We start from the raw sequence: 16,403 nt of genomic DNA, 5'->3' as shown, positions 1-16,403 counted from the left end.
TGCTAGCTGCACAGAGTCGTCACTTAGGGCCCACTACATCGAGACTGTGTCTGTTCCCTGAGCTCAACAAAAAGGTAGAAATTTTCAGAGAGTTTGTTCCAGTAACCTAATCAATATAAAATTAGATCATACTGACTGTACAGCTGCTGCCAGCACCTTTGATCTAAAGGTGGGGCTATTAAATATTAGATCTCTTACATCTAAAGCGCTAATGGTTAATGAACTCATTACTGATCAGGAGTTTAATGTACTGTGTTTAACAGAAACATGGATTAAGCCAAATTAATATATAGCATTAAATGAAGCGAGTCCTCCTGGATACAGTTATATACACCAGCCTCGTCTAACTGGCAGAGGAGGAGGCGTCGCGGTTATTTATAACGATTATCTAGGTGTAACACAAAAACCTGGTTATAAATTTAATACATTTGAAGTTCTTCATACTCATATAATGTATGTAGCCTCGAAAAATAAGTCTACAAAGTTAATTCCATTGCTTATTATTTACAGGCCCCCGGGGCCATATTCTGAGTTTCTTTCTGAATTTGCAGATTTTATCTCAGATCTGGTTATTTCCTTAGACAATGCTTTAGTTGTCGGAGATTTTAATATTCACTTCGATAACCCAGAAGACCCTTTAAAAACAGCGTTTGTGTCCATCTTAGATTCAGTCGGGATTAAGCAGAATGTCATAGGACCGACCCATAATGGTGGTCACACCCTTGATCTAATACTAACATTCAGATTAAACGTAGACAATATAGTCATACTTCCACAGTCTGAAGTTATCTCAGATCATTGTCTCATCTCATTCAAAATATGTCTGAGTAATAATATATGCACCTCACCACGCTACTGTATTAAACGTACTTTCACGTCAACTACTGCACAGAGCTTTATAAATGATCTCCCAGAGCTGTCAACTTTGACTGGGTCACTGTCACCTGGAGAACTTGATCAGGCAACTGAATGCTTAGAGTCGACATCCCGCCATACTTTAGATAATGTAGCTCCTCTAAAAAGGAAAATGGTCAGAGACAAAAAATTAGCACCCTGGTATAATGATGACACTCGCACATTAAAACAGACCACTCGAAAATTGGAACGTAAATGGCGTCAAACAAAATTGATAGTGTTCAAATTAGCTTGGAAGGAGAGCTTCCTGAAGTATAGAAAAGCTCTTAGTGCTGCGAGATCAACATATTTCTCCTCCCTAATAGAAGATAACAAAAATAATCCTAGATTCCTATTTAATACTGTAGCAAAATTAACCAGGAATAAGTCCACTATCAACACATGCACACCTGCAGTATGTAGTAGCAACGACTTCATGAATTTTTTTAATGACAAAATTGAGAATATCCGACAAAAAATTCAAACTACTAATTTAAGGTTAGACAATGAAAGTGACCTTGTAGTTAACAATATAACTGTATCAGATCATCAGTTAGAATGTTTTACTCCCCTAAAAGAAACTGAATTACTTTCATTAATCTCTACATCAAAAGCCTCAACTTACGTACTAGATCCCTTACCGACACATCTATTCAAACAGATAATGCCTGGAGTAATTGAACCGCTTCTAAAAATAATAAATTCTTCTCTTATGATTAGCTATGTACCCAAATCCTTTAAACTAGCAGTTATCAAACCCCTGATTAAAAAACCTGACCTTGATCCCTGTCAGCTGTCCAATTATCGGCCAATATCAAACCTCCCCTTTATCTCCAAGATCCTTGAAAAAGCTGTGGCACAGCAGTTATGCTCATATTTACATAGGAATAACATCCATGAAATGTATCAGTCAGGATTTAGACCTCATCATAGCACAGAGACAGCACTGGTTAAGGTGGTAAACGATCTACTGTTGGCGTCTGATCAGGGCTGTGTCTCGCTACTTGTGTTGCTTGACCTTAGTGCAGCATTTGATACCATTGATCATTCCATTCTTCTGGATAGACTAGAAAATGTTGTGGGAGTTAAGGGAATGGCCCTCTCCTGGCTCAGGTCTTATCTAACTGATCGTTATCAGTATGTTGATATAAATGGTGATATTTCTAGATGTACCGAGGTAAAGTTTGGTGTTCCACAAGGTTCTGTCTTGGGTCCACTGCTTTTTTCTCTATATATGTTACCTCTGGGCGATATTATTCGTAAACATTGTATTAGTTTCCACTGTTATACTGATGACACACAGTTGTATGTCTCTGCAAAACCTGATGAGAGACACCAGCTTAATAGAATTGAGGAATGTGTTAAGGACATTAGACACTGGATGCTTATTAATTTCCTTCTGCTTAACTCTGACAAGACTGAAGTACTTGTGCTAGGACCACATACAGCTAGAAGTAAGTTTTCTGATTACACAGTGACTCTGGATGGCCTTTCTGTTTCTTCACGTGCAGCAGTAAAGGACCTCGGAGTGATTATTGACCCCAGTCTTTCATTTGAAACTCACATTGATAACATCACCCGGATAGCTTTCTTTCATCTCAGAAATATTGCAAAGATAAGAAATTTAATGTCATTGCATGATGCAGAAAAACTAGTCCATGCTTTTGTTACCTCCAGGTTGGATTATTGTAATGCCTTACTGTCTGGATGTTACAATAAGTGCATAAACAAGCTCCAGTTAGTTCAAAATGCAGCAGCAAGAGTCCTACTTATTCAGGTGACATTGGGCATACCTAACAACCTGTGTTTTCTTTCCCTCCCCCCACCCCAAATCTGTCCCTCTGAGTTACATGGAGTCAACAGGAAATCTTTTGGTGGAGAGGGTGGAGACCTCGACTAGCTATCGTAGCCTGCAGGGAATCGGCCGTCAGACATTCTGTCGCATGTCCCAGACCCGGTGAAATGTAACTGAATTGTCTTGGCCAGCTCTAAGGGTCCCATCTGGATCTCATCATTGCTGAGGAGTGTGCTCCCATCACCCAATCAAGCATCCAGCCAGAGCAGGTCATGATATTTTTTACCATATTAACATGCCATTGTTGTGTGTTATGCCTGATGTAAGGACTCTCGTCTCTGCGAGCCTACCACACAGATTTAATACTTGTCATTTTTAGGGCATACCTAACAACCTGTGTTTTCTTTCTCTCTCTCTCCCCCCCCCCCCCCCAATCTGTCCCTCTGAGTTACATGTTGATCCTGGGATTGAGATGCTGGCCTCTTCTGCCCCTCGGACCTGCTTGATCCATCCTGGTGCCCTGTGTCTGGTCGGAGTTTTATCGCACCGCTCCTGTGACGGACGGCCCCATGAGGACAGTTGAGGGTTATACCTGTTAAAACTGTTAATATTATAGTCAGGCTGTCTGTTGTTGCCCAAATGAGGATGGGTTCCCTTTTGAGTCTGGTTCCTCTCGAGGTTTCTTCCTCATGTCGTCTGAGGGAGTTTTTCCTTGCCACCGTCGCCACAGGCTTGCTCATTGGGGATAGATTAGGGATAAAAATTAGCTCATGTTTTAAGTCGTTCAAATTCTGTAAAGCTGCTTTGCGACAATGTTTATTGTTAAAAGCGCTATACAAATAAACTTGATTTGATTTGATAATATTAAAAGAATCAGTCCAATTCAAAACATTTATCATTGAAAAAGAAAGTCCAATTCAAAACATTTATCATTAAAAAACATTTGATGTTTTGATATGCAAGTATTATGTGTATTATCAAGTATTATTATGTATATTATGTATTATCTATTAATAGTGTGTGTGTGTGGTGTGTGTGTGTGTGAACGTGTAGAGAGAGACATTAAATGTTCTCATTACATTCATCATCAGATGAGTCTGAATGGTCCATGAAAAATGGTCTTCGTGACCTGAGGCTTCCAGCATGCCGTAAGTTGATAGCTGGGGCGGGATCAACTTCTTTCCAGTTGCGTGAACGTTTCTAAACAGCAGCTCCATCCTCTCCAGCTCAGCCGACTTCATGACTTTATTGACTTGACTTTGACTTTATTTGGATCCACAATTAGCTTGACATTTCTGTTAGCTATTCTCCCTGTGGTCCTATACATGAAGTACAATACAATGTCACATGACAGACAAGGAAACTACAGAACAATCACACTAAAATACATAAAATACATAATCATACTGCAAAAATAAAGGAAAAATACAAGTTCATTCATTAACTGTCCTGTCGTGTGTTGTATTCCATTGATGAGACATACGGTAGAGGAAGCGTTTCCTTTCAGCATTGGTTTTAGGTTTTGGCAGTTTGATGGAGTTTGTTGTTGTTGATCGAGTTTGGTACCGACTGTTGTTTGACTGGAAGGTGAGTTGGTTGTACAATGTTTTCGGCACTCCAGTGTGTATTATCCTATGAAATTTAGCAAAGCTTCTGTGTTGGATTCTCTTGCTCACTGCTAACCAGCCTAAGATGTGTAACATTGTTGCACTGTCTGTCTTGGTATCACATCCTAGGGCAAACCTTGCTGCTCTATTTTGCACTACTTGGAGGCGTTTGATGTTTTTAGCTGTTGTGTTTCCCCATACGGGAGAGCAGTAATCCAAGTGAGAGAGTACCAGGGTTTGTGCCAGGTCCTTTCTTATCCTGGGAGGTAGTTTGTTTCTAATCCTGTTTAGTTGACTAATGCTTACATTACACTTCTTCACTAAGTGACTTATGAGACAGTCCCAGGTCAGGTGCTGATCTACATGTACTCCTAATACCTTTACGGCTGGGACCTGCTCCAACTGTTGTCCCCTGAGCTCTAGTTCTAGCGGTGGTACTTTCCCTGTTCGCTTGGTTGTTCCCACTAGCATCGATTTTGTTTTCCCATTAAGCAAGTTGTTGTCGGACAGCCAGGGACTTGAAAGCAATGCTGTCCTGTAGTGGTAGTGAACCAGCCATCTTCTCCGGTTTTGATGTTATAGTACCGATGTGTGGCATTTGACTTTTCATGGTTCCTTTATAGTTTCGAGCTTAAAATTACTGGTGCCTGTCTTTGCCATACTTTCTACAGTCTCTCGCAGTACATGGCATTTTTGGTTTTGCTATGAACTAGCCAATCTCTCCCGAACTTCCATTTGTCATTGAACTGTCTTATCTTCCTATTAGCGTCTTGTTCATCTCTTGTTCACCTCCAGCTATGAGGCCCCCGAGGTCCAGACCTCGGTCATTTTTAAGAGCTCAAAATACATTTGTACACTAAATATTCAACTGGATAAAAAAATAAAGAATAACATTAAAACTTCTCCATAAAAAGTGCATTGTTAATTATGTTAAACATTGATTCTGTCTTCTGTGTGTGTTTGGGTGCGTGCGGCTCTGAGACCAAGAACTCAAAAGCGAATGAGCGCGCGACTTGGGGGAGGAACGTAGTGCAGGAGACACGGGGTTTCCATGGTAACCATCAGCACCACTTTCACGAAGCTGTTCAATTACATTTTCGAAGCAGCGCAGTTGTAGCCTGCCTTGTTTGTGATTTTAAAAATAAATCATTCGATAAGCCAAAGCAATAGAGTGGAAAGTTTCAACTTATATAATAAGTTTGCCTTGGATAACTTTGCCTAAAACATGGTGGTGTATACTGATTTTTTTCCAGAATTTTTTTTTTGTGTAGGTGTAACGGATGCCAGATTGTTAACGTAACTTAGTTGCATAGGCTACATGGTTAGGGTATTTTTTGTCCTCATTGCTTGGGCCAGATCAAACCATTAAACAAGCTTAAATTATTCTTACTCTTGCCACATACATGATTTTTTTTCAAAACTGATGATATTCAATTCAAACACCATTAAAAGTAATTTCAGCAATAGATCTATTGTATGGCGTGTAATTCACCCCGCTCATTTAAATATGTCGAAAAGTTTTCGGCGCACTTTGCGCATCACGGACCTCTGTGATTTTAAAATGCTGCTCCGGCCCTGCGCATCTCTGCCCCTTTTTTCCTGAGCAGCAGGGTTTGAAACGCCAGTGATATGCTGCCATATAGTGCGCTTGTCAGTCGTCAGCAACTTTGTTGCTTCGTTCATTAACCACAGGTTACCGTATCACTGATTTTATCTGAGACGTTAACGAACATTCTAAACAATTCTAACATGTTGTCAGAATGTTTATGCAGGTGCTCATGGGAGTTGTAGGCATGTAATATTACATTGCAATGCGTTTATTATATCAGATGCCTTCAGAGAAAACTACAATTAAAATATACTGTCATACCACAGAATAAACCACCCGCCAAAGTGGCTAGTGGGACTAAAGGCATTACCCGCCAAAGCTGAATTTTACCCACATTTGGCGGGTCGGTGGGTGCTAATATAAAGCCCTGGTATGCGGGTACCTATCATTACCAAGCCATTGGATTTTCTGATTGATATTCTGGCATTTTTGATCCCATTCCAGTTTCCAGTCAAACTATATTTATATATTACTTGTCTATATATTTGTTTATGGGCGGCACGGTGGTGTAGTGGTTAGCGCTGTCGCCTCACAGCAAGAAGGTCCGGGTTCGAGCCCTGTGGCCGGCAAGGGCCTTTCTGTGTGGATTTTGCATGTTCTCCCCGTGTCTGCGTGGGTTTCCTCCGGGTGCTCCGGTTTCCCCCACAGTCCAAAGACATGCAGGTTAGGTTAACTGGTGACTCTAAATTGACCGTGAGTGTGAATTAGGGTTGACAACTCCCTGAACCCCAAAAGAGGGACACTGTCAACCCAAATGCAGGACTTTTTTTCCCAGGCCTATCCGCACTGCCCCACGACGGAAATCATAATGTTTCCTTATCCAGACCACAATCCTACTAATTTCAGTATAATTTTGGTAAATTAATACTGCACGAGCAAAACTGTATTGTGTTTAAGTAATAGTCAAAACAATCATTAGGCCTACAAGTGTCTCTCAAATTTCTCAAACTCTGAAAAGCTTTAGGCCTAAACCAACCATTGTCTATATATAACCATTGTCTATATATAACCAACATTGTATATATGTTACCTCTGGGCGATATTATTCGTAAACATTGTATTAGTTTCCACTGTTATGCTGATGACACACAGTTGTATGTCTCTGCAAAACCTGATGAGAGACACCAGCTTAATAAAATTGAGGAATGTGTTAAGGACATTAGACACTGGATGCTTATAAATTTCCTTCTGCTTAACTCTGACAAGACTGAAGTACTTGTGCTAGGACCACATACAGCTAGAAGTAAGTTTTCTGATTACACAGTAACTCTGGATGGCCTTTCTGTTTCTTCACGTGCAGCAGTAAAAGACCTCGGAGTGATTATTGACCCCAGTCTTTCATTCGAAACTCACATTGATAACATCACCCGGATAGCTTTCTTTCATCTCACAAATATTGCAAAGATAAGAAATTTAATGTCATTGCATGATGCAGAAAAACTAGTCCATGCTTTCGTTACCTCCAGGTTGGATTATTGTAATGCCTTATTGTCTGGATGTTCCAATAAGTGCATAAACAAGCTCCAGTTAGTTCAAAATGCCGCAGCAAGAGTCCTTACTAGAACTAGAAAATATGACCACATCACGCCTGTCTTATCCACACTGCATTGGCTCCCAATCAAATTTCGTATTGATTATAAAATACTACTATTGACCTTTAAAGCACTAAATGGTCTCGCACCACAGTACCTGAGTGAACTTCTGCTCCTCTATGACCCGCCACGCCTACTTAGATCAAAAGGTGCAGGCTATCTGCTGGTACCTCGTATAGTGAAGGCTACATCAGGGGGCAGAGCCTTTTCTTACAAAGCCCCACTGTTATGGAACAGCCTTCCAAGTAATGTTCGGGAATCAGACACAGTCTCAGCATTTAAGTCTAGGCTGAAAACATATCTGTTTAGTCAAGCCTTTTGTTAATGGTGTTTATGAGGTAAAGGAGTAGATCTGGAGGGTCCTCAGACATAGAGTGTTTTGGTAAACTGGGATGTATGGATGCTGTCAGTCCCCACTCGCTTGCTCACTCGAGTTTGTTGACGGTGCAGTGGCTGGCTGCTTTATGTCCCGGGGCTCCCTCATGCCTGTGTTACCTTCTGGCTCTCTCCTTTTAGTTATGCTGTCATAGTTAGTTGCCGGAGTCCCTGCTTGTACTCGGTGCAATATGTATACTGTTCCTACTTATTCAGGTGACACTGGGCATACCTAACCACCTGTGTTTTCTTTCTCTCCCCCCCCACCCCAAATCTGTCCCTCTGAGTTACATGGAGTCAACAGGAAATCTTTTGGTGGAGACGGTGGGGACCTCGACTGGCTATCGTAGCCTGCAGGGAATCGGCCGTCAGACATTCTGTCGCATGTCCCAGACCCGGTGAAATGTAACTGAATTGTCTTGGCCAGGCCTAACGGTCCCATCTCATCATTGCTGAGGAGTGTGCTCCCATCACCCAATCAAGCATCCAGCCAGAGCAGGTCATGATATATTTTTTACCATATTAACATGCCATTGTGCGTCATGCCTGATGTAAAGACTCTCGTCTCTGCGAGCCTACCACACAGATTTAATACTTGTCATTTTTAGGGCATACCTAACAATGTGTTTTCTTTCTCTCCCCCCCCCCCCCCCCCCCCCCATCTGTCCCTCTGAGTTACATGTTGATCCTGGGATTGAGATGCTGGCCTCTTCTGCCCCTCGGACCTGCTTGATCCATCCTGGTGCCCTGTGTCTGGTCGGAGTTTTATCGCCCCACTCCTGTGAAGGACGGCCCCATGAGGACAGTTGAGGGTTATACCTGTTAAAACTGTTAATATTATAGTCAGGCTGTCTGTTGTTGCCCAAATGAGGATGGGTTCCCTTTTGAGTCTGGTTCCTCTCGAGGTTTCTTCCTCATGTCGTCTGAGGGAGTTTTTCCTTGCCACCGTCGCCACAGGCTTGCTCATCGGGGATAGATTAGGGATAAAATTAGCTCATGTTTTAAGTCGTTCAAATTCTGTAAAGCTGCTTTGCGACAATGTTTATTGTTAAAAGCGCTGTACAAATAAACTTGATTTGATTTGATTTGATTTGATTTGATTGTCATAGTTATTCTATTTGAGGGGCATATCTTGAAGGAAAAGCAAAGACAGAAATGTATGCAAGTTTTTTAAACTATTTATTAAAACTTAAGAGAATATGTTGTTGGTCTGCATCTTTTCAGTATGGCATGGGCCTCCTCTTATCCTGCAATAAATGAGAGAAAGAAAGGATATTTAGATTGAGAAATAGCCTACTGCCATCCCATGAACTTATGTGTGTGTAATAAGATGTTTATATGGACATTCAAATGAAGGCTCACCAGTTACTTCTTCCATGGCTATTCCAGATTCCAGCATCTCCTCATCCTTCTGCACAGCCCAAACTATTTACAGAACAGTGGCATGGACATCCTCTTATCCTGCAGTAAATAAGAAAAAAACAAATGATATTTAGATTGAGGAATACTGCCACCCAATGAACTTATGTCTGTGTGTGTTGCATAAACAAGATACATAGACAAATTAAAATGATATTTAGATTGAGAAATACTGCCACCCCATGAAGTTATATGTGTGTGGGTTGCATAAACAAGATACAATATAGACAAATTAAAATTATATTTAGATTGAGAAATACTGCCACTCCATGTTATAGTGGAAGCATGTGGGTTGCATAAATAAGATATACAGACAAATTCAAATGAAGGCTCACCAGTTACTTCTTCCATGGCTATTCCAGTTTTCAGCATCTCCTCATCCTTCTCCTATCATCTCCGCTTTGGTTCTTCCCAATTGCATCTTCTTAACAACACTCGAGTCTTGAAATAAGGTCCCATTTAATTTCACTGTACAGTCCGCGCTGTTATAGTTATGGCCGTGTTTGATGGTGTGATACACATAGGCTACCTCGCTTGCAGAAATGTTGTCGATTTCAGAAGTAGATGAGGCAAAGAATGTACTGATGTTGCTAGCTCCTTTCGATAGCACAGCCCTTTTGTGTGAGTCTGTGTCTTCATGGCGGGATAAGTCATGCTCGCCACCATGGCCAATAGATATCTCTTGGCGGCATAATGTACAAAATGCTCTCCTAGCGTCTGTGGTGGCTTTAACCCATGACCTTTTTGCTTCCTATTCCTTGTTGTAGCTGCAAAGCCTCTTTTTCTTAGCAGGTTCATCCATTTACACTGACTTGTTCACGAGCAGAGAACCACTGACTGAACTGAACTCAACAACCGTCTCCCACAGCAACGTTTGCATGAGTTTTGGCGCCTTATCACAGTAGCCTATCAAAGATCCCTGTTCAGAATATGTCATCAATCACCAGTCTGCTACTATTGGACAAAATATTTCATCCATATTTCATCAAAAACTGCGACTGCGATTGGAATACGGGACGGGAGCTGTTCCTCGCGGGACAAATTAAATTCACCTAAAATTCGGGACGTCCAGGGCAAATCAGGACGGTTGGCAACCCTGGTGTGAATGGTTGTCTGTGTCTAGGTGTCAACCCTGTGATGACCTGGCAACTTGTCCAGGGTGTACCCTGGTAATCAGCTGGGATAGGCTCCAGCTTGCCTCTGACCCTGTAGAACAAGATAAAGCAGCTAGAGATAATGAGATGAGATGAGATATTTGTTTATATCCCTCCTTTTTTCCTTCATCCATCTCTCCTTTTCTTTTCATCCTGACAAGCTAGCCTTTCTCAAGATTTTTGTACCACTGACCCCTTTAATTGGAAAATAAATTCCACAGACCCCTTGGCACAGATATATTTCATAAATAAATAACTCTGGTTATGCTTCATGGACCCCTGGAGATCCTGGACACCACATTGAGAATCATTACTTTCTGACAGGTTCCTGTCCCTGGTCATGGAGAACCTTCTGTCTTGCATATTTGAATTTTTCCCCCATTCTAACACATGCACTGTTAATTAGTAAATTTGCTAAATCAGGCATGTCGTGAGCATGGCCAGACAATATTCAGGTAATTGTACTTCATTATCATAATTAAATAAGCCATGGCCTAATGGTTAGAGAAGCATCTTTGGGACCAAAAAGTTGCTGGATCAATTCCCTGGACCAGCAGGAATACCTGAAGTGCCCTTGAGCATGGCACCTAACCCCCAACTGCTCCCCAGGTTCTGGGTACGTTGTCCCTCACTCTGACAATGTACCCAGATGCCTGTAATGTAAAAGTGTAATTTTGATAATTAACTGTTAATAATTAATATCGTCACTGTCACTGCTAAACCCGATCCGGGCTTGAGGCGAATCATGTTTGGTTGACTTGGCCAGAATTGCAGCAGTAGGGTGGCCAGTTCCTTTCTGTGCACTCACACACATATTCACACCTACAGGCGATTTAGAGTAGCCAGTTAACCTAACCCGCATGTCTTTGGACTGTGGGGGAAACCGGAGCACCTGGAGGAAACCCACGCAGATTTGGGGAGAACATGCAAACTCCACACAGAAAGGCCCCCAGTGGCCACTGGGCTCAAACCCAGAACCTTCTTGCTGAGAGGCGACAGTGCAAACCACTACACCATTGTGCTGCCCATCTGTCCAATCATCCATTATCTGTAGCTGCTTATCCTGTGCAGGGTTGCAGGCAAGCTGGAGCCTATCCCAGCTGACTATGGGCGAGAGGCAGGGTACACCCTGGTCAAGTCGCCAAGTCATCGCAGGGTTGACACATAGAGACAAACAACCATTCACACTTACATTCACACCTACGGTCAATTTAGAGTCACCAATTAGCCTAACTTGCATGTCTTTGGACTGTGGGGGAAACCGGAGCACCCGGAGGAAACCCGCGCAGACATGGGGAGAACATGCAAACTCCACACAGAAAGGCCCCCAGTGGCCACTGGGCTCAAACCCAGAACCTTCTTGCTGTGAGGCAACAGTGCTAACCACTACACCATCATGATACCCAATAATTAATATAGCCACAGAATTACTCAACATGTCAGCATAGGGAAGCCAAAAGACACTCTTCGAAAGGCTTCTGCTCATATGTCAGTATTTCCTGCGCTTGGAGTGAGAACGGATTGTTAAGTATAAGTTCTCAGTACTTTGTCAGGTGAGGAGTAGCGCTATGTCGGGATCAGACAACACAAATTCAGCCTGATTTTGATGCGATTTTGTTGTGGCTGATAAATTTCCAGCACCAGGCCCAAATACTGTATGAATGTCTAGAATGACAACCAGGTATTGTAATGCGGCATAATCGAAGAACAGCGATGTGGCCCCATGCACGACCCCTGACGAAAAGTCTAACATGTCAGCATCTTTTGTATTTTCTCACCTAAACTGTGGGTGGTAAAAGAGAGCAACTGGACTTGCTTGAAGATTCTTGAAGACATTTCACCTCTCATCCAAAAGGCTTCTTCAGTTCTGTCTGACTATAGTTCTGTCGGAGTATCAGGTATTTATCCTCTCATGGATGAAAAGTAATCCTAAGCATACAGTAGTTAATAGAGGGAAATGGTTAGGAGGGCTGGCAGACTTCAAAGGACGAACTCTTTGTTCAACGTTGTGACATGTCACGTGACATTTACCGTACACACGAACCCTGTTTTGCTATAGAAAAGACTATACATGCAATGTATTTTTACAGTTTATTGAGAATATTCTAAGAATTTTGGTTTAAAATCAACGTTTTCAAACCACAACATGCTTATTCTCCTTCATAAGGGGTGAAGATTGTTTGAAAGTAGCCTTGAAGATCGCGAAAACATGAAAAACCATCACGATATGGAGAATTCTACTCGGTCAGAAGGACAGTCAACTGACTAAACTGGATAAATAAACCAAAATAGATGAATTCAGAACTTATAGCAAACAGATATGATCGTATATTAGCATGTTGGAGACTGTATCCCAAAGGCATCGGAATATTTTAGTTATTAAAGTTTGTATACATGCGTGATGCTGTGGCCAGTTCATTGCTCGATCGGCCGCTTACTCAGATACTGATATTTCCTTTTACAAACTCTCTTTTTTTTCAGTTATAGTTACTAATATTTGAACAAGATTTCCTTGATGTTCAGTTAACTACGGGTAATGATAAAGACGATAATGCGCAGCCCATACTGTCTTACTCGTGCTTCACTTCTGTGTTTGTTTACATTTCGCAACAAGAGTAAAGTAGCGCGAAGCTCACTGAAAATATTATGAGCACAAATTGAATAACGCTGTACATACTTTAAAAGCTACTGGGATAATAAAAGGTCCCAAAACATCGAGTATCAATATTTTATCTCTTGAAATCGAAGTAAAAAAAATCAAATCTCAGATGTTTTTTACAATTTTAGGATTTTTTGACTTATACTCAGTTTCGAACTGTTGAAGCTCACCGCTATGAGATGCCAAATTGTCCCTATTTCTCAGATCGCTTGATTTGAAAGATTCTGGCTTTTATTATTATTATTCTTAAAGAAATAACAACCAGGAAATCTGGGGCAAATATTTTTTTTGATAAGCCTTCAGTATTTGGTTTTGATTGCCGTATCGTAAAACGATGATGGTTAGAAAATAGGTAAATTGACGGTGTTTTTTACAATAATTAAGACTTATTTTAAATTATTTTTACTCATCTTATCCATAGTTTTAAATGTTTTGTTTTCAAGCTTTCTTTCACTTCTAAAATAACGAGTTTTAACTCAAAACCATCTCTAAATTCACTGTCATCCTATATGTTTGCTTGGCCGGTGTGCACGGTCGTGGTCACGTGATGGTGCAGTTCAACATAAGAATCGAAACAAAAAGCCGGTCCTTTGAAGTCTGCCGGCCTTCCTAACCATTCCCTCTATGTCCTAAGGTGTCATTAAGTCATCCTGTTGGTGTGGGTCACTCAGTACGTTTACATGCACATCCAAATCGAGCTGCTGTCGGTAATCAAGCAAAGGGTCCCAGCAGGGGTGCCAGAGAAATCCAATCCTACATGCACACAAGGAAATCGAGCTATTGTGTGAGGTACACTGTGCACCCGAGCCACAGGTGGCGCTACATGCCCCATCGTGTTGGTACACTTCCGGTTGTCGTCATGAAAAAGAGCTATTCAAGAGTGTAAACAAAGTTATCAGTTCCATGTTCTTCATTGCGCGTTTTTCTCCCGTCCATGAATTTTAATATATTCAACTCCTTAAGCTGAATGAGCATGAACTCTGTCTCCTCATTGCTCCAGAAGTGCATGTTTCTGCTCGCCATTTTCTCTTCTTCATTTGTTCCTCTTGATCTCTTCTGCTGCTCGCTACTACTGTTGTCATGCCGACCGAGGCTGTCGTGTTTCCCGCTTGTGGTCTCGTCACTCGTTACTTCCGGAAGGGGCAGTGCTGAAGTAAGTAGCTCGACTACGTAGCTCGATAGGGTATACATGCACTAAGTAGCTCGACAAAAATCACATAATCTAGGTCGTGTAGCTCGATTACGAGAAATCAAGTTCGGTTCAATTTCAGCCTAGCTAAGGTGTATCCATGGCATTTAGAACTTCGATTTCAGTCGAGCAACGGCAGAAATTCGAGTTTCTCTATGTGCATGTAAACGCACTCACTGGGGGCTGGGTGTGAATGGCCTAGAGAGTCGTTGGGGTGATCACACCCAGCCCCCAGTGACCCACACCAACAGGATGACTTAGGTGGGGTTTACATTAGACCGTATCAGCGGATCATCAGATTAACGTTTTTAAAACGATTCGCGTGCACACAGCAACGCCAATACACGATTCGCGTGCACACAGCAACGCCAATACACGGATACACTCGGCTCCGCAGGCATTGTGCGCTCCAAATCACTCCGCCCTGAACAGCGAGTGCCCTCTGGAGGGTGCGCACTCCGGCCCTGCGCAGTTCACAGAGCGCGCGAGTGAAGCGCACGAGCAGTGATTCGGGACTGAGCCGCTGTGTGTGTGATCCCAGTGCATATCGGGCATGCGCGTCACTTACCACTTGCAAGTGGAAGGATGGCAAGCCTAAAGACAATCATAACTACACAATGGGCAGTATTTGCATCAGTATTTGCAGTATTTTCATACTTTTATACTCTTTAATGAAAGGTGATACAAGGCGGAAGTCCGCGCCATTTTTCAGCAGTCGCATCACATGACCAACGCCAGCGAATCAGGAAGGTGGATGTCACAGTGGCATTGTCCAATGACGACGCCAGCTAGAGCTCAGCACAGCGTATCCGCGTATTCTCAATGTTTACACAGCACCAGACCAGACACGATCTGGATTGAATACGTGGACCCTGGCGGATTCCCGTTTCCCGGCGTTTCCAGGCGTTTTAATGTAAACGGACAGTGCATCCGTGAAGAAAACGAGACAGATACGGTCTAATGTAAACTTGGCCTTAATGACACCTTAGGATTACTTTTCTTCCATGAGAGGATAAATACCTGATACTCCCTATGGTATTAGTCAGACAGAACTGAAGAAGCCTTTTGGATGAGAGGTGAAACATCTTCAAGAATCTTCAAGCAAGTCTAGTTGCTCTCTTTTACCACCCACAGTTTACTATGACCTGGATGACTGAGAATCTTCACAGGCATTTTCTCACCTAGTTTGACAACTCCTATGACATGTTCCTGGATAGCCATGATCAACAATTCCTTGACCCTCCTCCCCAACAACACACAAGAACCTGAACAACAGTTCTTCTTTAGTATTCTGCCTGACAGCAGGTCCAAGTTTCTAGACAGTAGTGGTTTCCTGTTGCCTTCTACTGGATTATTATAGAGGTTTTCTTGTCCCAACTATTCACATCTATGGTAGTAGCCCAATAATAATAATAATAATAATAATAATAATAATAATAATAATAATTTCAATTTATATAGCACCTTTCTCAAAACCCAAGGTCGCTTTGCAATTATTGGGGAAAAAAAGGAAAAAAAGAAAAAGTCCACCAAATAGAGGTCAGGATGTCATTCCAATGGTGTATCAGCCACAGTCCCACGAAAAGGCGCACGAAAACAAGTCCCACACTGCCAGCACAGCTGCTGCAATGCCGCCAGGCAACATCACTTGGAACACCATGCCATGGATCCACAAAGCGAGCACAGACGCACTGCCATGCAGAGCGCTGGTATGTCCCAAACTGCCTGCACAGCCGCCGCAACGCCACCGAGAAACATTGCTCGGAACATCACACCAAGTACTAAAGCACTGCTGCACAGAGCACTGGACAGCCACGATGTTAAAATGAGCAACAAGCTCACTGCAGTCCATAGCTAGGAGCACAGGCATCACCCACGGCGAACTAAGGCCTGGAGGGAACCGACACCCAAAACTGGGTCCAGAGCGGCACCACAACTGGCAGACAAAAACACTCAAACAAACATCAAACTGCACAAACACAAAAAAAAAGAAAAGAGAAAATAAAATAAAAAGCTCAAGTGAGAAGCAGCAGCCAGAACACGCACAACATACTCTCAACCGCATGGGCGTCGCCACCATTGAATGTGAAAGGGACGTGTCCCCTTCACA

General features: G+C 42.3%; 1 long non-coding RNA gene across 1 annotated transcript; it reads right to left on the bottom strand.

The window, feature by feature from the left end:
* Window positions 1-9,032: 9,032 nt before the first annotated feature.
* Window positions 9,033-9,332, bottom strand: LOC132871169 (uncharacterized). The gene is made up of 2 exons (XR_009651270.1): window positions 9,235-9,332; window positions 9,033-9,119 (listed from the first exon to the last, which is right to left on the bottom strand). It is a non-coding gene; the product is annotated as an uncharacterized LOC132871169 (long non-coding RNA).
* Between the last annotated feature and the right edge of the window lie 7,071 nt (window positions 9,333-16,403).

This window comes from Neoarius graeffei, chromosome 23 (genome assembly GCF_027579695.1).
Source record: "Neoarius graeffei isolate fNeoGra1 chromosome 23, fNeoGra1.pri, whole genome shotgun sequence".
In the NCBI taxonomy this organism is placed as follows: domain Eukaryota; kingdom Metazoa; phylum Chordata; class Actinopteri; order Siluriformes; family Ariidae; genus Neoarius; species Neoarius graeffei.
This window is presented reverse-complemented; position numbering and strand designations above follow the sequence as displayed.